This window comes from Eretmochelys imbricata, chromosome 2, assembly GCF_965152235.1.
Source record: "Eretmochelys imbricata isolate rEreImb1 chromosome 2, rEreImb1.hap1, whole genome shotgun sequence".
NCBI classification, from domain to species: domain Eukaryota; kingdom Metazoa; phylum Chordata; order Testudines; family Cheloniidae; genus Eretmochelys; species Eretmochelys imbricata.
In genome coordinates this window covers 140,581,389-140,600,913 of record NC_135573.1, presented here as the reverse complement: position 1 = coordinate 140,600,913, position 19,525 = coordinate 140,581,389, and the positions used below count along the sequence as shown (strand labels likewise).

Genomic DNA, 19,525 nt, shown 5'->3' with positions numbered 1-19,525 from the left:
TTTCCAACATTCTGCCACTGCATATTGAGTGGATGATTTCAGAAAACTATCCACAATGACTTCAAGATCTCTTTCTTGAGTGGTAACAGATAATTTAGACCCCATCACTGTATATGTATAGTTAGGATTATGTTTTCCAATATGCATTACTTTGCATTTATCAACATTAAATTTCATCTGCAATTTTGTTGCCCAGTCACCCAGTTTTGTGAGATCCTTTTGTAGCTCTTCGAAGTCTATCTTGACTTAACTATCTTGAGTAGCTATTAAGCCATTAATGAAAATTATCTACAATGATATAGACAGGTGGACACTATTACCATGGACTGTGGTAGGTAGAAATTAAGTACTTAAAATGAATGTCCTAACCAAGGTTCTGTATCCTTTTTCCATTATTCCCTTTACACACCCTTATCCCAATTTAAATAAATCAATAACTAACTAACTAACTACCTAAAAGTTATTCAAAGTTTCCTATGGCCGAACCAGAAATCAAGAATCAAAACAGAATAGCTAAAATGTCCAGTTGAGATAGGAGACCTGGTGCTACCAGATTTCAAAAGATACTATAAGGTGGCAGAAATTAGATTGGTACTAGAATGGATATCTAATGGAGAAAATCCATAATTAATACAGACAGAACAGTAATTGGCAAACCTGATCTCATTATATAATTGTGTACTAGATCTATATTCAACATTCTGGCATCGATGAAACTTCACCTCTTACTTAAAATGCACTTACTAATTGGGCATAGGTTAGGTATTTGACCAAACAAATGAAAAAAACCCCACATGTTGGTAAAATAAAAAATAAGAAATAATAGTGCTTCCATATCCAGGCTGACCCCCTTAAATAAATATATATAGGTGAAACATTAAAAAAATATGAAACGTATGCACCATATACGTTTATACAGATTTCTTTCTTTAATAATAATAATAAAAAAATATTTCCAGAAAAGAAAGCAACTAACAAAGCTATCTACATTAGAAAATTCCATACAAGTGCTTGAAGTTTCACGGTCAAGATTATGTCTAAATTGGACATATAATTCCATGACTATGTTTTTAAAAAACACAAACCACATAAAGCTATTAAGTTATGGAGCGTAGACTATAAATATGAAATAGCATAGAAAGAACTGAACGAGAGACTGCAGATGATAAATACTGGCTCCAGTACTAACCAGTGCAAGTTCAGTAATATTTTGTTCACAGAATGTATGTTTCTCCATCTCTATATAACAAGATAAATGTCTGCAGCAACAGAATGTATATAAAATGCAAAACAGCTAGGCCCTCTTTCATACACATTATGGGAATGCTGGATGATAAAAATATTTTGAAAATGTGAAATAGGTAAATAAATAAATAACTGCTAGAGATAGAATTCAAACAGCTCTAAAAACCTGCACTGGGAGTTGGTCTGTTAAAAAGATTATAGGAAGCTATTTTTATTCTCTTTATAGAAAAAAAAATCCTAAATTTGTGGATCTATGCAATGGTTCCTACTAGAGATTACTGGAAGAAACTATTAGTAGAATGGCTAATAATACAAGACAATATATTTTGTGTGAATAGTGCCAAGTAAACTCACCAAAAAAAAGAAGACTATAGCATGCCTTGCACATGATTACTGAAATCACTGTGATGCCTTAATACTGACATGATAATATTGTACTTATAGAAAAAAAGAGATAGTGAAAAGGGCATACACAGAGAACAATAACTGAATTATAAATAAAAGGAGTACTTGTGGCACCTTAGAGACTAACCAATTTATTTGAGCATGAGCTTTCGTGAGCCACAGCTCACTTCATCAGATGCATACCGTGGAAACTGCAGCAGACTTTATATATACACAGAGAATATGAAACAATACCTGGAGGTATTGTTTCATATTCTCTGTGTATATATAAAGTCTGCTGCAGTTTCCACGGTATGCATCTGATGAAGTGAGCTGTGGCTCACGAAAGCTCATGCTCAAATAAATTGGTTAGTCTCTAAGGTGCCACAAGTACTCCTTTTCTTTTTGCGAATACAGACTAACACGGCTGTTACTCTGAAACCTGAATTATAAATGCTGACTTTTTTAATGTGATCACTATATTATGTATTATGGATCGTGTGGTGTGGTCTGGATGAAAGCTAGAAGCATATAGGTAGGCACAGCGGTCAGTAGGTTTCCGGTACAGGGTGGTGTTTATGTGACCATCGCTTATTAGCACCATAGTGTCCAGGAAGTGGATTTCTTGTGTGGACTGGTCCAGGCTGAAGTTGACGGTGGGATGGAAATTGTTGAAATCATGGTGGAATTCCTCAAGGGCTTCTTTTTCATGGGTCCAGATGATGAAGATGTCATCAATGTAATTATGCAAGGCACTGAATTTAGCCATATGGAGTGGAAACCTATCAACTTCATGAAAAAACTCGTACAGATACAGACAGACATCATCTTCCTTTCCAAATGCAAACAGATGGACATCATACCAAAAGGACTGAAGGTAAAAAATCCATTACAATCTACATACCACACAGACTATGCTGACGGCTTGTGCCACACACTCTCAAAGAAACTGCGGAACCACCTGATCAACATCCTCTACAGCAAACAGGGAAAGATTAAGAATGAGCTCTCAAAACTGGATTCTCTCATAAAAAACCAACCTTCCACACAAACTTCCTCGTGGCTAGACTTTATTAAAACTAGACAAGCCATTTACAACACACACTTTACTTCTCTACAAAAGAAAAAGGACACTAAACTATCTAAACTACTACATGCCACAAGGGGCCACAACAGTGGTTCCCTTAACCCACCCAGCAATATTCTTAATCTATCCAACTACACTCTTAGCCCAGCAGAAGAATCTGTCCTATCTCGGGGCCTCTCCTTCTGCCCCTCCACCCCCACGAACATGATACAGTTCTGTGGTGACCTAGAATCCTATTTTCGACGTCTCCGACTCAAGGAATATTTCCAACACACCTCTGAACAACATACTAACCCACAGAGACCTTCCTACCAAGACTACAAAAAGAAGGATTCTGGGTGGACTCCTCCTGAAGGTCGAAACAACAGACTGGACTTCTACATAGAGTGCTTCTGCCGATGTGCATGGGCTGAAATTGTGGAAAAGCAGCATCACTTGCCCCATAACCTCAGCCGTGAAGAACACAATGACATCCACAGCCTCAGAAACAACTCTGACATCATAATCAAAAAGGCTGACAAAGGAGGTGCTGTTGTCATCATGAATAGGTCAGAATATGAACAAGAGGCTGCAAGGCAGCTCTCCAACGCCACTTTCTACAAGCCGTTACCCTCTGATCCCACTGAGGGTTACCAAAAGAAACTACAGCATTTGCTCAAGAAACTCCCTGAAAAAGCACAAGAATAAATCTGCACGGACACACCCCTGGAACTCCAACCAGGGGTATTCTATCTGCTACCCAAGATCCATAAACCTGGAAATCCTGGATGCCCCATCATCTCAGGCATTGGCACCCTGACAGCAGGATTGTCTGGCTATGTAGACTCCCTCCTCAGGCCCTACGCTACCAGCACTCCCAGCTACCTTCGAGACACCACTGACTTCCTGAGGAAACTACAATCCAACGGTGATCTTCCTGAAAACACCATCCTAGCCACTATAAATGTAGAAGCCCTCTACACCAACATTCCACACAAAGATGGACTACAAGCCGTCAGGAACAGTATCCCCGATAATGTCACGGCAAACCTGGTGGCTGAACTTTGTGACTTTGTCCTCACCCATAACTATTTCACATTTGGGGACAATGTATACCTTCAAATCAGCGGCACTGCCATGGGTACCCGCTTGGCCCCACAATATGCAAAACATTTTTATGGCTGACTTAGAACAACGCTTCCTCAGCTCTCGTCCTCTAATGTCCCTACTCTACTTGTGCTACATTGATGACATCTTCATCATCTGGACCCATGGAAAAAAAGCCCTTGAGGAATTCCACCATGATTTCAACAATTTCCATCCCACCATTAACCTCAGCTGGGACCAGTCCACACAAGAGATCCACTTCCTGGAAACTACGGTGCTAATAAGCGATGGTCACATAAACACCACCCTATACCGGAAACCTACTGACCACTATTCCTACCTACATGCCTCCAGCTTTCATCCAGACCACACCACACGATCCATTGTCTACAGCCAAGCTCTACGATACAACTGTATTTGTTCTAACCCCTCAGACAGAGACAAACACCTATAAAATCTCTATCAAGGGTTCTTACAACTACAGTACCCACCTGCTGAAGTGAGGAAACAGACTGACAGAACCAGAAGAGTACCCAGAAATTACCTACTACAGGACAGGCCCAACAAAGAAAATAACAGAACACCACTAGCCATCACCTTCAGCCCCCAACTAAAACCTCTCCAACGCATCATCAAGGATCTAGAACCTATCCTGAAGGACGACACCACACTTTCACAGATCTTGGGAGACAGGCCAGTCCTTGCTTACAGACAGCCCCCAACCTGAAGCAAATACTCACCGGCAACCACACACCACAAAACAGAACCACTGAGCCAGAAACCTATCCTTGCAACAAAGCCCGTTGCCAACTGTGTTCACATATCTATTCGGGGACACCATCACAGGGCCTAATAACATCAGCCACACTATAAGGCTCGTTCACCTGCACATCTACCAATGTGATATATGCCATCATGTGCCAGCAATGCCCCTCTGCCATGTACATGGGTCAAACTGGACAGTCTCTACGTAAAAGAATAAATGGACACAAATCAGATGTCAAGAATTACAACATTCAAAAACCAGTTGGAGAACACTTCAATCTCTCTGGTCACTCGATTACAGACCTAAAAGTGGCAATTCTTCAACCAAAAAACTTCAAAAACAGACTCCAACGAGAGACTGCCAAATTGGAATTAATTTGTAAACTGGATACAATTAACTTAGGCTTGAATAAAGACTGGGAGTGGATGGGTCATTATACAAAGTAAAACTATTTCCCCATGTTTATTCCCCCCCCCACCCCGCTGTTCCTCAGACGTTCTTGTTAACTGCTGGAAATGGCCCACCTTGATTATCACTACAAAAGGCTTCCCCTCCACCCCCCGCTCTCCTACTGGTAATAGCTCACCTTACCTGATCACTCTCGTGACAGTAAAAAAAGAAAAGGAGTACTTGTGGCACCTTAGAGACAAACCAATTTATTTGAGCATGAGCTTTCGTGAGCTACAGCTCACTTATGTAGCTCACGAAAGCTCATGCTCAAATAAATTGGTTAGTCTCTAAGGTGCCACAAGTACTCCTTTTCTTTTTGCGAATACAGACTAACTCGGCTGTTACTCTGAAACCTCTCGTGACAGTGTGTATGGTAACACCCATTGTTTCATGTTCTCGGTGAGGAGGTTAAATACAGTGAGGAGGTTCTGTGTGTATATAAATCTCCCCACTATATTTTCCACTGAATGCATCCGATGAAGTGAGCTGTAGCTCATGAAAGCTTATGCTCAAATAAATGTGTTAGTCTCTAAGGTGCCAGAAGTCCTCCTTTTCTTTTTGCGGATATAGACTAACATGGCTGCTACTCTGAACCACATGCATGTAGCTTTCCCAAAGCTGGCAGCAACCCAGCTGAGTTAACATGTAGGAACACACTTTTGAAAGTCACTCCCCAGGTTACTATAATCAATCTCTTCTCAAATACCTGTATGAGTAATTTCAGGATATATGTTTGTCTATTAGGCTAACCGTCCCTGGTTAATTACCTTCGGCCCATCCAGGTATTAAGACATTAAATTCTTCTTCCACTCTTTCAAGACATTACACAATGCGGCCCTTGCTTACATCCTACCACTCCACTCCTATGGCATCTAGTCCTCCTCTTCTTTATTTTTATTTATTCTAACACTTCCTTATTACTGGGCCTGCTATCATTATTTCACGTTTGTTCTGTTTAAAATGTAAACACTGAGGGAAGGACAATTTCTTTTTTTTTTTACATTTCTGTAGAGCACCAGTAATAAGCAAAATATCCACAAGTTACACAAATACATGAAGGTCACATTACTAATATTATGGAATAGTTGTAGCATCTATTTGTTCAAAACGATTATGTCGCTTTTTCTGGATTTAATATATAGTACCAGATAATATCTGAGAAATTAATTTACATTTCTCTAAAGTGCTATATTTTGGATTAAAAAACAAATGGTTAAACTCTAATAATTTTGCCTTCTTCAGTGTTTAAAGAGAATGGTGATATGAAATCCAGAGATTTATTTACAGGCTATCAAATTCTGCATTTTAAGATTAATGAAGGATGAGCCTCTAAAGGTTTGGTTTGAATAAGATTCCCGAGTTTCTCTGAACTACTTTCCTTTAGAATTCACAATGAAAAACTCTCATGAAATTTCTGGACCTGGAGTCCCATAAGAATAGTCTCTCTCATTATGTTTTTCTTTAACCAGCAGAAAGGGGGGATGTGAAAGTGGGGCAGGGGGGAAATTATCATAGAATCACAGAAGATTAGGGTTGGAAGAGACCTCAGGAGGTCATCTAGTCCAACTCCCTGCTCAAAGCAGGACCAAGCCCAAACTAAATCATCCCAAAGTATTTAAACAAAGTATTTCAAAATTTAACTAAGGTTTGGGTTGTTTCCGGAACTGAACTGATTTGCGCATCCCTAATTAATCCTCCATATTCCTAGATGATTGAAAACAATTATTTACCCGAACAGCAACTGGTTTATTGAGATGGTGTAATCCCACTGTAGGTGCACATGTGCCTCATGTGCATGCATGAGATTAGAGTCTTTTGCAAAGTAGCATCCTTGTGCTCCCATAGAAGTGCATAAAGGGCAGCGTCATCCTGACCCTCCCACAGTCCCCTTGCAATTCAAAGAACACTTTAGCTGAGGACTCCAAAAGTGGGGATTGAGGGCTGGGTATGGGATCCACATTGACTACAGTATTTTGAAGAACCACAGTTACTTAAGGCTAAGTAACTGTTCTTTCTTCGTTGAGCGTGTGCCTGTGTGAGTGAATGGGAAGCTGTGTCCTCTCTGTATGGTGGGGAGGAGACATTGAGCTGTGACAGTCAAAACAGAGACAGATGTACCAGTCTCCTGAATTTTGCATCAGACCTAGCTGCCATGTCAAGGGCACAATGACTTACGTGTTCTTGTGGAGAAAGATAGGCACACCAAACCGCTACAGGGTATGTGGGGCTCTCCTAGACAGAAGGCACCTGCTATGCCTATCTTTCAGAGAAATTAAACCATCACAGGATTGGCAGGCCTTGAAACCTGCAGGTTTTGAATTTACCGTGGTGAAAAGCCCTGTTCATGGTCTGTCAGTATGCAGTTCATATAGGTCGAAATGTTAATGATTGTCGAATATCAGCAGATCAGAAGAGTTCTGAGAGATTAAGCTGGAGCTATGAACAAGTGAGTTGGGCACTTGCCAGGTTCAGACTCGCTGCCATGGTTGGTGGGAGAGATCTGAAGGAGGGTTGCGGCTTCCTTGTCCTTTAAACCCTCAGAGAGAAATATGAGGAGAGAATGGGTGGATGTACACCCACGTAGCAGACACTGATATTCAAAAGACTGAGCTTCTGCACATGTGCTCCTACCATGGCATCCACAGTGACACATACTCAAACAAGAACATATGGTTTTCATTAGAGCAGGGTGCGTGTATACCAGGAGCAAACTCCTATGTGTGTGCCAAGGATGACTCAATTGGATTATCCTGGTACTCACAACAGGGGATTACATGGAAATAATTACAACCAATAAATAGACTGTTGGCTCCAATGACACCAAATTTGATCTCATCTAGCCTTTCAGACATCTGACACACCAGAGTTTACACTTTAGTTGATCTGCAATGTAAATAAAGTCTTTTTGTTATAGACCATTTTGAGTATCTACAGATTAAATTTCTGAGACAGGAAGAAAATAATAAAGGTTGAACAGAGAATGCTTTTCAAAACTGGTATGTCTGCATTAGTAGGGATTTTATTCTCAATGATTCCCCAATACAGGGCAGAGATCATCTTTATAATAAGATATTAATATTGAATATTGACAGAATGAAGACACTGTGGAGTTTAGATCTTGGTATATCCCTTCAATTTGAGGGCTGGAAAGGTGGGCCAAGTGAAAACCATATCGATATGTGTTAGAAAACAATAACTGCACATAATTTTATATCATATAAATATAATTTCACATGTGGTGCATACATACACAAAATCAATTATATACCTGTTCTATAACTATCATTCTTCAAGTTATGTTGCATCTGTCCATTCCACTTTAGGTGTCTGCATACCACTGCACCAGAGTCAGAGATTTTTTCCTACAGTGGTACCCACCCAGGTGACACCTGTGTCCCTGTGTCCTTAACGCACTTCTAACATTTGGGGAGAACATAAAGGGGCAGAGTATCCCTGCCCCACTCCTTTTCTTCTCACACTAGAAGCTAATACATGTAAAGATTCCAGTGTAGAGGGGAAGAAAGGTGGGCCGTGAAATGGACGTAATTGCTTTTTCTTCTTTGAATGCTTGCACATGTCCATTCCATTTTAGATCACTCTCACACAGCCCCACATGGAGGAAGGTTTCAGCATGTACCTGCTCTCATGTAACACAACTCTTCCAAACTCAGCTTCATATCTGGAGGCTTGGGAGACAACATAATGGGTGGTGAATGTGTGGACTAAAAGCTAGCCTTGCAGATGTCTATAGCAGGAGCTTGACCCAAGAAAGCTGTTGAAGCTACTTGAGCTCTTGTAGAAGGGGAAGAGGAATGTTAACGTTATCATAGGTGATTTTGCCAGGTGGCCCATCCTGCTGCTCTCTTGGGCCCTATTCCTTGCTTCCCTCTCATTCCAATCAAAGAGTAGCTGCTGGGGTACTGGGGAGGGCAGGAGCATCTTCATTCCACCAGGTTGAGGGGAGAGGCAGCAACTGGAATTCTTCATGCCTTAGCCTTGGGAGAGGGGAGCAGGAGGAGCTAATGAGGAGGCAGCAGCTGCTGCAGAGCTGGTAGGGAGCAGCTGCTGCCTAGCTAGCTCTGAACACACAGGACCGAGTGCTGCAGTTACACACCAATGCTGTGTTTTCAAAAGGCGAGCAGAAGGGAGCTTTCCCTATTACATGTGCTGAGGGACTAAGTTCTCCTTGAGCACATGCATCAGCTCTAATTGGTTGCCTACTGATTGGCTGCAGAAATATTACTATTAACTACTTACTGTGGTATGTAATCTATTATTCAAATCAGCCTCTGTACCAGATGACTGGAGGATAGCTAATGTGACTCCAATTTTTAAAAAGGCTCCAGAGGTGATTCCGGCAATCACAAGCCATTAAACCCAGGCAAAGAGGTTGAAACTATAGTCAAGAAGAGAATTATCAGACACATAGATGAATACCATTTGTTGAGGAAGAGTCAACATGGCTTTTGTAAAGGGAAATCATGCCTCACCAATCTATTAAAATTCTCTGAGGGGGTCAACAAATGTGGAGAAGGATGATCCAGTGGATATATGTACTTAGACTTTCAGAAAGCCTTTGACAAGGTCCCTCACCAAAGGCTCTTAAGCAAAGTAAGCAGTCATTGGATAACAGGGATGTCATAGATCAGTAGCTAGTAGAAGACAGGAAACAAAGGGTAGGAATGAATGCTCAGTTTTCAGAATCGAGAGAGGTAAATAATGGTGTCCCCCAGGGGTCTGTACTGGGACCAATGCCATTCAACACACTCATAAATGATCTGGAAAAAGAGGTAAGTGGATGATTTGCAGATGATACAAAATTACTCAAGATAGTTAAGTCCAAAGCAGACTACAAAGAGGTACAAAGGGATTTCACAAAAGTGAGTGATTGGGCAACAAAATGGCAGATGAAATTCAGTGTTGATAAATGAAAACTAATGTACATTGGGAAACATAATCTCAACTATACTTACAAAATGATGGGATCTATATTAGCTTTTACCACTCAAGAAAGAGATCTTGGAGTCATTGTGGATAACTCTCTGAAAACATCTGCTCAATGTGTAGCAGCAGTCAAAAAAGCTAACAAAATGCTAGGAACCATTAAGAAAGGGACAGATAGTAAGACAGAAAATATCATAATGTCCCTATATAAATCCGTGGTAAATCCACAACTTGAATACTGCCTGCAGATCTGGTCACCCCATCTAAAAAAAGATATAATTGTAAAAGGTACAGAGAAGGGTTACAAAAATGATTAGGAGTGTGGAATAGCTTCCATATCAGGAGACATTAAGAAAACTGGGACTTTACAGTTTGGAAAAGAGACAACTAAGAGAGGATACGATAGAGGTCTATACAATTTTGAATGGTGTGGAGAAAGTGAATAAGGAAATGTTATTTGCTTCTTCACATAACACAGGAACTAGGGGTCAGACAATGCACAGTCCACCTACGGAACTCATTGCCAGGGGATGCCAAGTTCATGGAGGATAGGTCCATCAAAGACTATTAGCCAGTATGGCCAGGGATGCAACCCTATGCTCCGAATGTCCCTAGCCTCTATTTATCAGAGCTGGGAGTGGATAACAGGAGATGGGTCACTTGATGATTGCCTATTGTGTTCATTCCCTCTGAAGCACCCGGCATTGACCACTGCTGGAAGACAGGATACGGAGCTAGATGGACCATTGGTCTGACTCAGTATGGCAATTCTTATGTTCTTATGCCCTTTCTCAGCTCCATAGGAGGATCTGATACACCTTAGTCTACAGATCAAGCCTGAAGGGTTGGTAGGTCATATCTGATCTGGGTTGATGTGAGATGGTGGTGATGGATTTGTAGCAATGTGAAAGATAGGAAGGGTGATCTTGTGGCTAAGGAACTGGACTTGAGCTCAGGAGATGTGGGTTCAAGTCTCTGCTACTCCACAGCCTTTCTGAGTAACTCCAGGCAACCCAATTAATCTCTCTGTGTGTGAGTTTTCCAGCTGTAAAAAGTAAGTGTATCATTACGTGCCTACCTCACAGGAATGCTGTAGAATTAAATCCATAAATATTCGGTAGGCATTCAGACTCTACTGAGATGGGGGTCATTTTAGTACCCAGATAGATCAATTTGGTAGACTGGCTTCTTTACTCAGAAACCTGGCACTGACCTTTCCCATTCTGCATTACCAATTTGCAAACCAGTCTGTCAGCAGCTACATCAACTGTGCAGACTTGTGTGAGAAAGATTTCTGTTCAGTTAGAGAATCCACAAATAACAAGATACATCCATAACCTTTAGAGGAGTGTGGAATAGAGCCAACAAAGTCAATGCACAGGACACCAGTGTGAGAGCCTGAGACAGTGTCCACCAACAAAGTGTCAAGCTGGACTGTGAAAGAGACCAGTGATTGCCCCTGTGCAGGATGACTGCCAATTATTACATTTTCAACTGCTTTACTACATAATGACAAACTGATCCAAGGACTAGCACTGAAACAGAGAAGATGTTTTTGCTGGACTCAGTTAACTATTGGTTTACTGAGGTGGGAGGGCATGGGGAGATGGGCGTTGGGACAGGAGAGGCCCTCAGATCTGCGTGCCCTTGTTCCAGGCACCCCACAGCAGAGGAACTCCCAAGAGTAACACCACTGTTCTGAATCTGCCAGTTTTTATACCTTACATTATATCCAGTGGGTCCCCTCCTTAGAACACCTTGGGAACTTTTAAAAAATAAATGAGCACTGCACTCCAACATCTCAGTCAAATAGTTATCCAGACTCCCCATCAGCAAAAGGTAAATATCAGAACACCGCAATCAATGACCAATACAGCTACTCCCCCACATGATTCCCCTTTCATATGGCTGATATCCATATCCCCTTAGCCATTTTTTCCACAGCTTACACTTGTTAGTACACAGGTACCACATGTGAAGTGATCTTGGGATTTAGGGAGTCTATTACAATGGCTGCCTGCTATGTAGCTGCTTCTCACAACAGCTTCAGAGGGAAGCAGGGAATGTGTAAAGCTGTATTATAAAGGCTGTTCAAAACACAGACATACTAATCCTTCCCTGAGGAAGAGCCACTGATAGACTGGATTGTTCTACTGGATACATTCAGGTCAGAGGAGCACATAGTGAAGTCAGTAGTAGGTACATCCCTGGGCAGCCTCTGATATAGCAAATTCAAAAATCTGGCCTGACAAAAAATCAGGGACTGCCAAGGCACCTCAGATATATCCTCAATCAGGGTCTTTACTGTATTCTAGACATACATATTTTTCATTATAAAGGTTGTAACGTCAAGTACTAAAAAGTGCCTGTGCAACCTTAATTGGCCTCCATGTGTGTCTGCATTATGATACAGCTTTTAATTACATGATCACATACTATTTTTTTACAACACCCCTGCCTCATTTAGTGCACAGGATGGATGGTTTAATATTTAATATTTTCTTTTATCTTCATTGTTCAATACACTGACCTTGGCCTTATTTACTGCACACTAACCCAGCTCTGAATACAGAATTATTAATTTCTTCATGGGCTTTTCTATGGCACTCATCACTACAATATCTGAGTGCTGCACAAACATTAATTAATTTATTTTCACAACAGCCCTGTGAGATAAAGGATTGTTATTATCCTAATTTTACAAATGGGGAACTGAGGCATAGAGAGATTAAGGTAAAAAGTAACCATTAATTTTGAGTGCCCAAATTGAGACACCTAGGATCTGATTTTTTCAGATTAGTTACCATTATATAGCACTTAATATGCACAATTGCCATTGACTTCAGTCACAGTTGTGAGTGTACAGCACCTGCAAATCAGACTCCAGGCTCTCAAGTCAGACATCCAGAAAATGAGGAACACACAATTACTGACAAAATGTGAAAAGTCTGGTTTTTAGTGATTTTGCTCAGCATCATACAGAAACTCTGACACAGAGGCAGGGATAGAATCCAATTTTCCAGGCAGCATTCAGTTGCCATAAACATGAGATCTTCATTTCTCTTCCTTCTGTCCCTTGCCTCATTCACTACACACTTTCCAACTTCTGCAATAACTGAACCTGGGATCCTACAGACTGCACCCTCCTGCATTCTCCAACCCTAATTCGTCCCCAGAGCAAGTCCAACCTGTGCACTGGGGCCCATGGAAAAATAGTATGTTATGTAATGAAAGACTGGATAATAATGTATATGCACAAGGGGAATAAATTAAGGTTACCTCCCCGACCTCTGTGTTCCTCACCCCAGTCAGGTTCTCCTAACCTAGCTGATCCCAGTCAGGCTACTCATCCCAGTCAAAGTCTCATTGCCCAGCAAGATCTAATCTCACACTGCCAGTCTCAGTGTTCCCCCTCAAACTGCCAGTCCCAGTCTCCTTGCCCAATTAGTCCGTATTCCCCACTTCTGGCTCCTCAGCCAAACTGTCTCTCTCCCCAACTGGGGAGACTACCCTCAATGTTTCCGAAGTGTTGAAGGCAGGCCTGAACCATAACTAATTTGCAAGCAGCTGGTTATGGCAAAGGACCCAGCTACCCCAAAGCACAGGTCTGAAAATATAGTTTGGCCATTCAGCACACAGCCCATCTCCTTTGTTAGGACGCCTCGAGGTGCTCTGGTGCTTTTGATAAGTCCAGCCATCACCTTTGAAATCGGTCAGGATGCCCATTATCTGCTCATTACTCATACTGAGGGCCATCTCTTGGGTTGCTTGGAGTCATGTAATCTTTTGAAAATTTTAGCCTTATTGAGTAGTTCATAGCTGTGTGATGAAACTGTGACATCAGACATAATGATTTGCCCAATCAGAATACAATTTATTTTGGCATCTTTACATACTGTAATCCTGTTGGTTAAAAGTCTTCTAGTACTGACACTGAAATATTTAAATATGACCTTCTTGGATGTCACAGCCATACAATATGAAGGGATATATTCCTTAAAGTAACAGTTATGGAACTATCTGCTTTTTGTCCATAGCTTCTGAAGTGCTTGGGAGCGATTGTAATCCACATAAGGAAGTGAGTAATAAGCATATTTACAGATAATTCAATCTATATTGCCTGCTGCCAATGTTGACAGATGAAATGAGAAAAACATTATGACACAATGTACTTTCATTTTAAAAGCATAAAGTACTCCAAATAATAGTTCTGGATTCTGGGGCTCCAGACAAAGAAAGGCAAGTTCCTGGAAACTTACTTTCAGTAGTTGAATAGTCCTGTGGATCAAGTATTCCTGACTCCTGCAGTGATCTAATACAGGAGTCCACCAGCTCGAGACCAGTTGTGAGCTCATCCTCTATATCCTTCTGACCGTCTGTAATAAAAATTATAAAAATTGTTAAAGAATATAAAGAAAATACAAAAGAGAAAAACAATGACATAGAACCAATTAAAAATTCACAGCTAGTCAAGGGAATGGTAACATTTAAGGTCTAATTTTCAAAGGAGGCTGGAATGGGCAGGCCCAGAAAAATGCACCAACATCCATACTTTCAAACGCCATCCTTTAAAAGTAAGGTGTTTGCTATCGATAAGTATATTGAAAAATTCAGGTTTAACTACTGAGATTTTTTTCACACTGATCACAATCAGAAACTTTGTACATGACAGTCTCTTGTTCTGCAACCATTTGTGTCAACACCAATTTTTTTTTTTGCCACTTCTCTATGGGGATAATTAATAAACAATTTTAATGAAGGCTAGCACATAAAATCCATGATTCTTCTAATTCTTTGTCCTCTTTTGGATAACATAGATATTACTGGGGAAATATACATAGATATAGAATCTGGCCAAGATATACTTTACCTTGCGTTTGCCAATGAAACTGCTCTTCTGTTGAACTGTAAAAAAAAAAAAAAAGTATAAATTAGAAAAGAAACAAATCTTCGGTAAATTACACAAAACTCCTACATTTTAGAAAAAAATCAGTAGTACAGCACTACCACTCAGATTTAAACCTGCTCTGTAGGATGAAGGTGATCAAAGAATGCTAAACAATAACCTTCAAGTGTCAAATATAAAATGTGTAAATTTCCTATAAATATTTTAAATATGGATAATTTGGACAGCATTGAAATTTTAAAAAAATCTAATTCTGATCAGTTATTGACATATACAAGTTTGAATTATATATTGTGTCCTCTCTATCCATTTTAAATAATTGAATTAAAACAAAAACAAACTCTTTCAAAAGACAATGCTTTGCCTTGTAACGTTTAAAAAACCTCCTCTATAACTGCTTATAAGAGGCAAAGGTTGCTTTTAGAAATGAAGACGTGTCTTTGAAAAGATATATTTTATTTTATTTATGAATTATCGTCCTGATCCTGCACTTATGGACATACTTACTTTACTCAGACGTGGAATTTCAGTGACATCAATAGAACTGTGTATGTGAGTAAAGCTAAGCACGTAGATAAGTGTTTGTGGAATGAAAGCCTAAGAGTGGAGTATCTTTTAATTTTAATAGCATTAAAAACATTTAGGAAAAATTAAGTTTTGAACCAGGAACAGAACAGTCATGCGCAATTCAGCTGGAATTTTCAGGACCTGCAGTTATCTTTCTTTTGCCTGCATAACTCCAGCTGAAATCAATGGGAGTTTTTTGGTGTTGATCAGCAGTGGGGATTTAGCTCTGTTTAGTGTTCACGCTTAAAATCAATCAAGCTGGAAATGGTGATCATCTTTCAGACTATATAGGAATGATGGAAATTCATGAGGATATACACTAGATACCATAGGTATATTTTCTGCTGTGGAAGAAAACATGGTTCTTACGGTAAATTGAGGAATAATATATGCACTTCATAGAATCATAGACTATCAGGGTTGGAAAGAACCTCAGGAGGTCATCTAATCCAACACCCTGCTCAAAGCAGGACCAATCCCACTTCACTACTATGCAGGATCTTTCTATTCCTCCTTTACATGTCAAGAACTGTCAGAAAAGCATACAGTCACTCAGTGATATGCATCGTTATGGTAATTCATAGATTTCAAGGCCAGAAGGGACCACAGCGATCAATGTGTTTGACCTGCTGCATAACGCAGGCCATAGAACATCAGTATATCTTTTAGAAAAGCATCCAGTCTTGATTTTAAAAATGTTCAGTGATGGAGAATCCACCACAAACCTTGGTAAATTGTTCCTAATTACATAGGTATAAAGATTAAACTACAATAGTCACAATTAAAAGTTTTCTTGTACCTTTATACACATCGGTAGGATATTACCAGCCTGAATGTCTATTTCCTATATCTATAATGGGGAATAGGATATTATCAGTTGCACCTGCCCATAAAAAAAAAAAACAAATCTTTTTAATAGATCTATGTATTTGTTCATGTGAGGTTATGAATATATACTTTTTATTGAGCACATGGATTTTAGATCCTGAATCTTTTTCCCTGTGCAAAAAAGTGCTAGGTAAGTTTCTGAATGCCTTGGATGCAAATCTTTATATCTATGTCCAGGGAGCAAACATATAAGGAAATTAAATTCAGGACCTTCCTTTTGAAGGCATTACCGTTTTTTTGGGAAAAATACTTGGGTTAGGTATTAGCTTTATTTGACAGTGACAAAACACAAGGCTGATAACGGTCTAACTTATATTCATTTAAATAATTTTAAATATGTTTATTAAACCCTGCCTGATGTTTGAAATTTACAATTAATACATTCAAAGTCATAGACTTCTGTTTTCATTTCCAACCACATGTAGACATCTTAATATCTATGAATTAGGGCACATCTGAAAAGTTAGTGCATGGCAAGTTAGAGTGTAAATCTACAGCATACTAATGTGCCATGCACTAACTGTCTGTGTGGACCCTGCTGTGGTGCACTAAAAGTTCTGCACTACGGAATTTTTTTCAGTGCATGGCAGCAGGATTCACACAGTTAGTACGCATCACACTGTAGCACTGTAGATTTACATCCTAGCCAGCAACAAACAAGCACTTAATATTGATCTAGTACAGAGGGCATTCATGCCTCAAGGAATTGGCAATGTAATGCAGACACAGGGATAGGCACATGTTGAATAGGCGCCATAATGCCTGTCATTATTAGGACACAAGATGGCATCTGGCCCGTTTAGTCATGGCCAGAGATAGTATTTTCAAAAATAGCCACCAGTTTGGAGTACTCACTTTTTGATAGCCCAACCTGAAAACACCTTGAGCCTGATTTTCATTGGTGCCAAACACCCACAACTCCAAGTGATGTCAATGGGAACTGTGAGTGCTTGTCACTTCTGAAAACTAGCCCTAAAGTATTTCAAGGTACCAAAACCTGAGTTATCCAAAATAATTAATATCAGCTGCAGCCTAATTTGAAATGAGGTAGTGGTCTTGGTCCATTTTCCACTGGACAGGTGTTCACATAATGACTATCATCATAACTGTTATTAAATAGCTAGATGGCAGTCTCAGGTCAGGGAATGAATTTCGTGTGAAGCTCGCATTACCTCTCCCCCAAATTGGTGGGCAGAGAAAGCATGCGTACAATGAAATATGTAGATAAATAGTGGACTATGGTTTCTGCGGCTTCCAATCTGGCAGTTTCATGAGTGCTAAGTTTCCAAGAAACTTTTACAAATATTAAGTATAAGGAAAAAAAGAAAAGAAAAGGAAAATATTGGTTTGGTACACCTAATATTTTTAAATGAACACTGAAAACAAACACATTTCATTTACCTGTCTTTGATTTGTACAACACAGAACCATTTTTCTGTGCCAAGCATAAAATAATCAAAAATGAGAGGTCAAAAAAGTCGAACTCTTGTGAGAAATTGCAAAAATGTTTGCATTTTCCAGTTATGTGCAGGTTTCTCTTCATAAACACTGGAACTTTCACATGTCAAGTAGCAGATTTAATGACAAATGTTTCTCATCATAATGACATAATTTGATGAATTTGCACCATTACAAAGGATATTAATCTATTCTCAGTTTGGAAAAAAACGATGCAGCTCCACTTTTTTCTAGTTAAAGAATATACTATTTAGATTTGTCATTCAGTAAATTCTAATTTCATTGCACACAACTGGCCATTTCTTAGTTACAGTCCAGACTCCAATCATACAATTGGATGCATTCATGCTTACCCAAACAAAATCTGATGCAATTTTAAATTGACAAATTAAAAATAAAGCATCCTTTAAATAGTATGTTCTGGCTTTTCTTTATTTTTAAATTTTCTTAAGAAAATAAAAGTTTTCCTGCCCCTGTGCTCAGAGGGATCTTTTCATCAAAGGATAAATTGACTAACATGGACACCAACCCTCCAATGAGTTCCACAAGTAAAAGGGTCTGCCTGACTAAATATAAATCATTGGAAGTGACTATATTAGTTTTTATAATTTTTATTTTATTTTTGAGGAATTTCATGTTATTTTGTTTTATCCATTCTACCCAAAGGGTGTGTGGATAGGTGGGTGGGAGGGCTGGGGCGGAGGCTGGCAGAGCAAACCCACCTAGTACTCACCCTGCAGCAGTGGCTCCTGTCCTACGTATGTGGGTCCAGTTCCCCATCCTGAGCATTGTCAGCTAATGCACCGGGTCGCAGGGCCATTCAGGCTTGGCCCAGCTGCTCCTCCATCATAAACAATGGCGGTACAGGCAGGTCAAATTTGAGTTAGTGGTGCTGCAACCTGTGTGCCAGTAGCTGCTGCCAGTTGAGTTTTTAAATTTGTTTTATACATTGGTTTTCATTTTATTTCATGTTGTTATTTCACATTTGCAAAAAACAGAACAAGCAAACAAAAAAAAAACGCAGGGCTGTAATTATGATTCATTTGCTATAACCTGATGCCACTGCCATTCATTTAATATTATTTCTATTTCAAGTTATTCCATTGCATTCAAGACAGCCAGTCTGTTTCATTATATTAGTATGACATGAAAAAAATCAGATGTTGCCATTTCAGTAGACAAGAGTAATTTGTATTTAGTACATATTTATATGTTCTCTTTTTGGTAGAAGATTGTCTTTGTGCCATTGCTTCAGGCAAGTACCTAAAGAATAGGAGCGTAAATGTTCAAAAGTGACTCGTGATTTTTGAACACTCATCTGGACACGCCTTTAGAATGACCTGACTTTTAGACAAGAATAGTCACTTACCTGTTCTGTAACTGCTCTTCTTTGAGGTGTGTTGCACATTCCATTACACTTCGGGCCTGTGCACACCCAGTGCACCGAACCCAGAGAATTTTCCCCCACAGCAGTGCCCATTGGGGCGATGCATGCACTCTCTGGATGCTAGTGGTCTCAGCTGAAGGTATAAGGTCAGAGAAGCCCTGGCCCCCTTTCACTTCCTTCACACCAGAATCCAGGAAGTATAGACTCCAACGTAGAGAGGAAGAAGGGTGGGTTGTGGAATGGACATGTGCAACACTTCTTGAAGAACAACTGCTGGAGAGCAGATAAATAACGGGGTTTTTTTCTTCTGTCAACTCCCCTTTAAATAACTCACAAGGAGTTTGGAAAGGAGAGCTT

The 19,525-nt window shown here is 39.8% G+C and overlaps 1 protein-coding gene across 1 annotated transcript in view; it reads right to left on the bottom strand.

The window, feature by feature from the left end:
- The window catches only part of CTNND2 (catenin delta 2), a 526,110-nt gene extending 511,247 nt beyond the window's left edge, over positions 1–14,863 (bottom strand). Inside the window, exons 1-2 of the mRNA XM_077809167.1 lie at positions 14,833–14,863; positions 14,222–14,338 (exon numbers count right to left, since the gene is read on the bottom strand). The gene's annotated coding sequence lies outside the window, so the exon portion shown is untranslated. The remainder of the gene's footprint in view (positions 1–14,221; positions 14,339–14,832) is intronic.
- Positions 14,864–19,525: the final 4,662 nt, after the last annotated feature.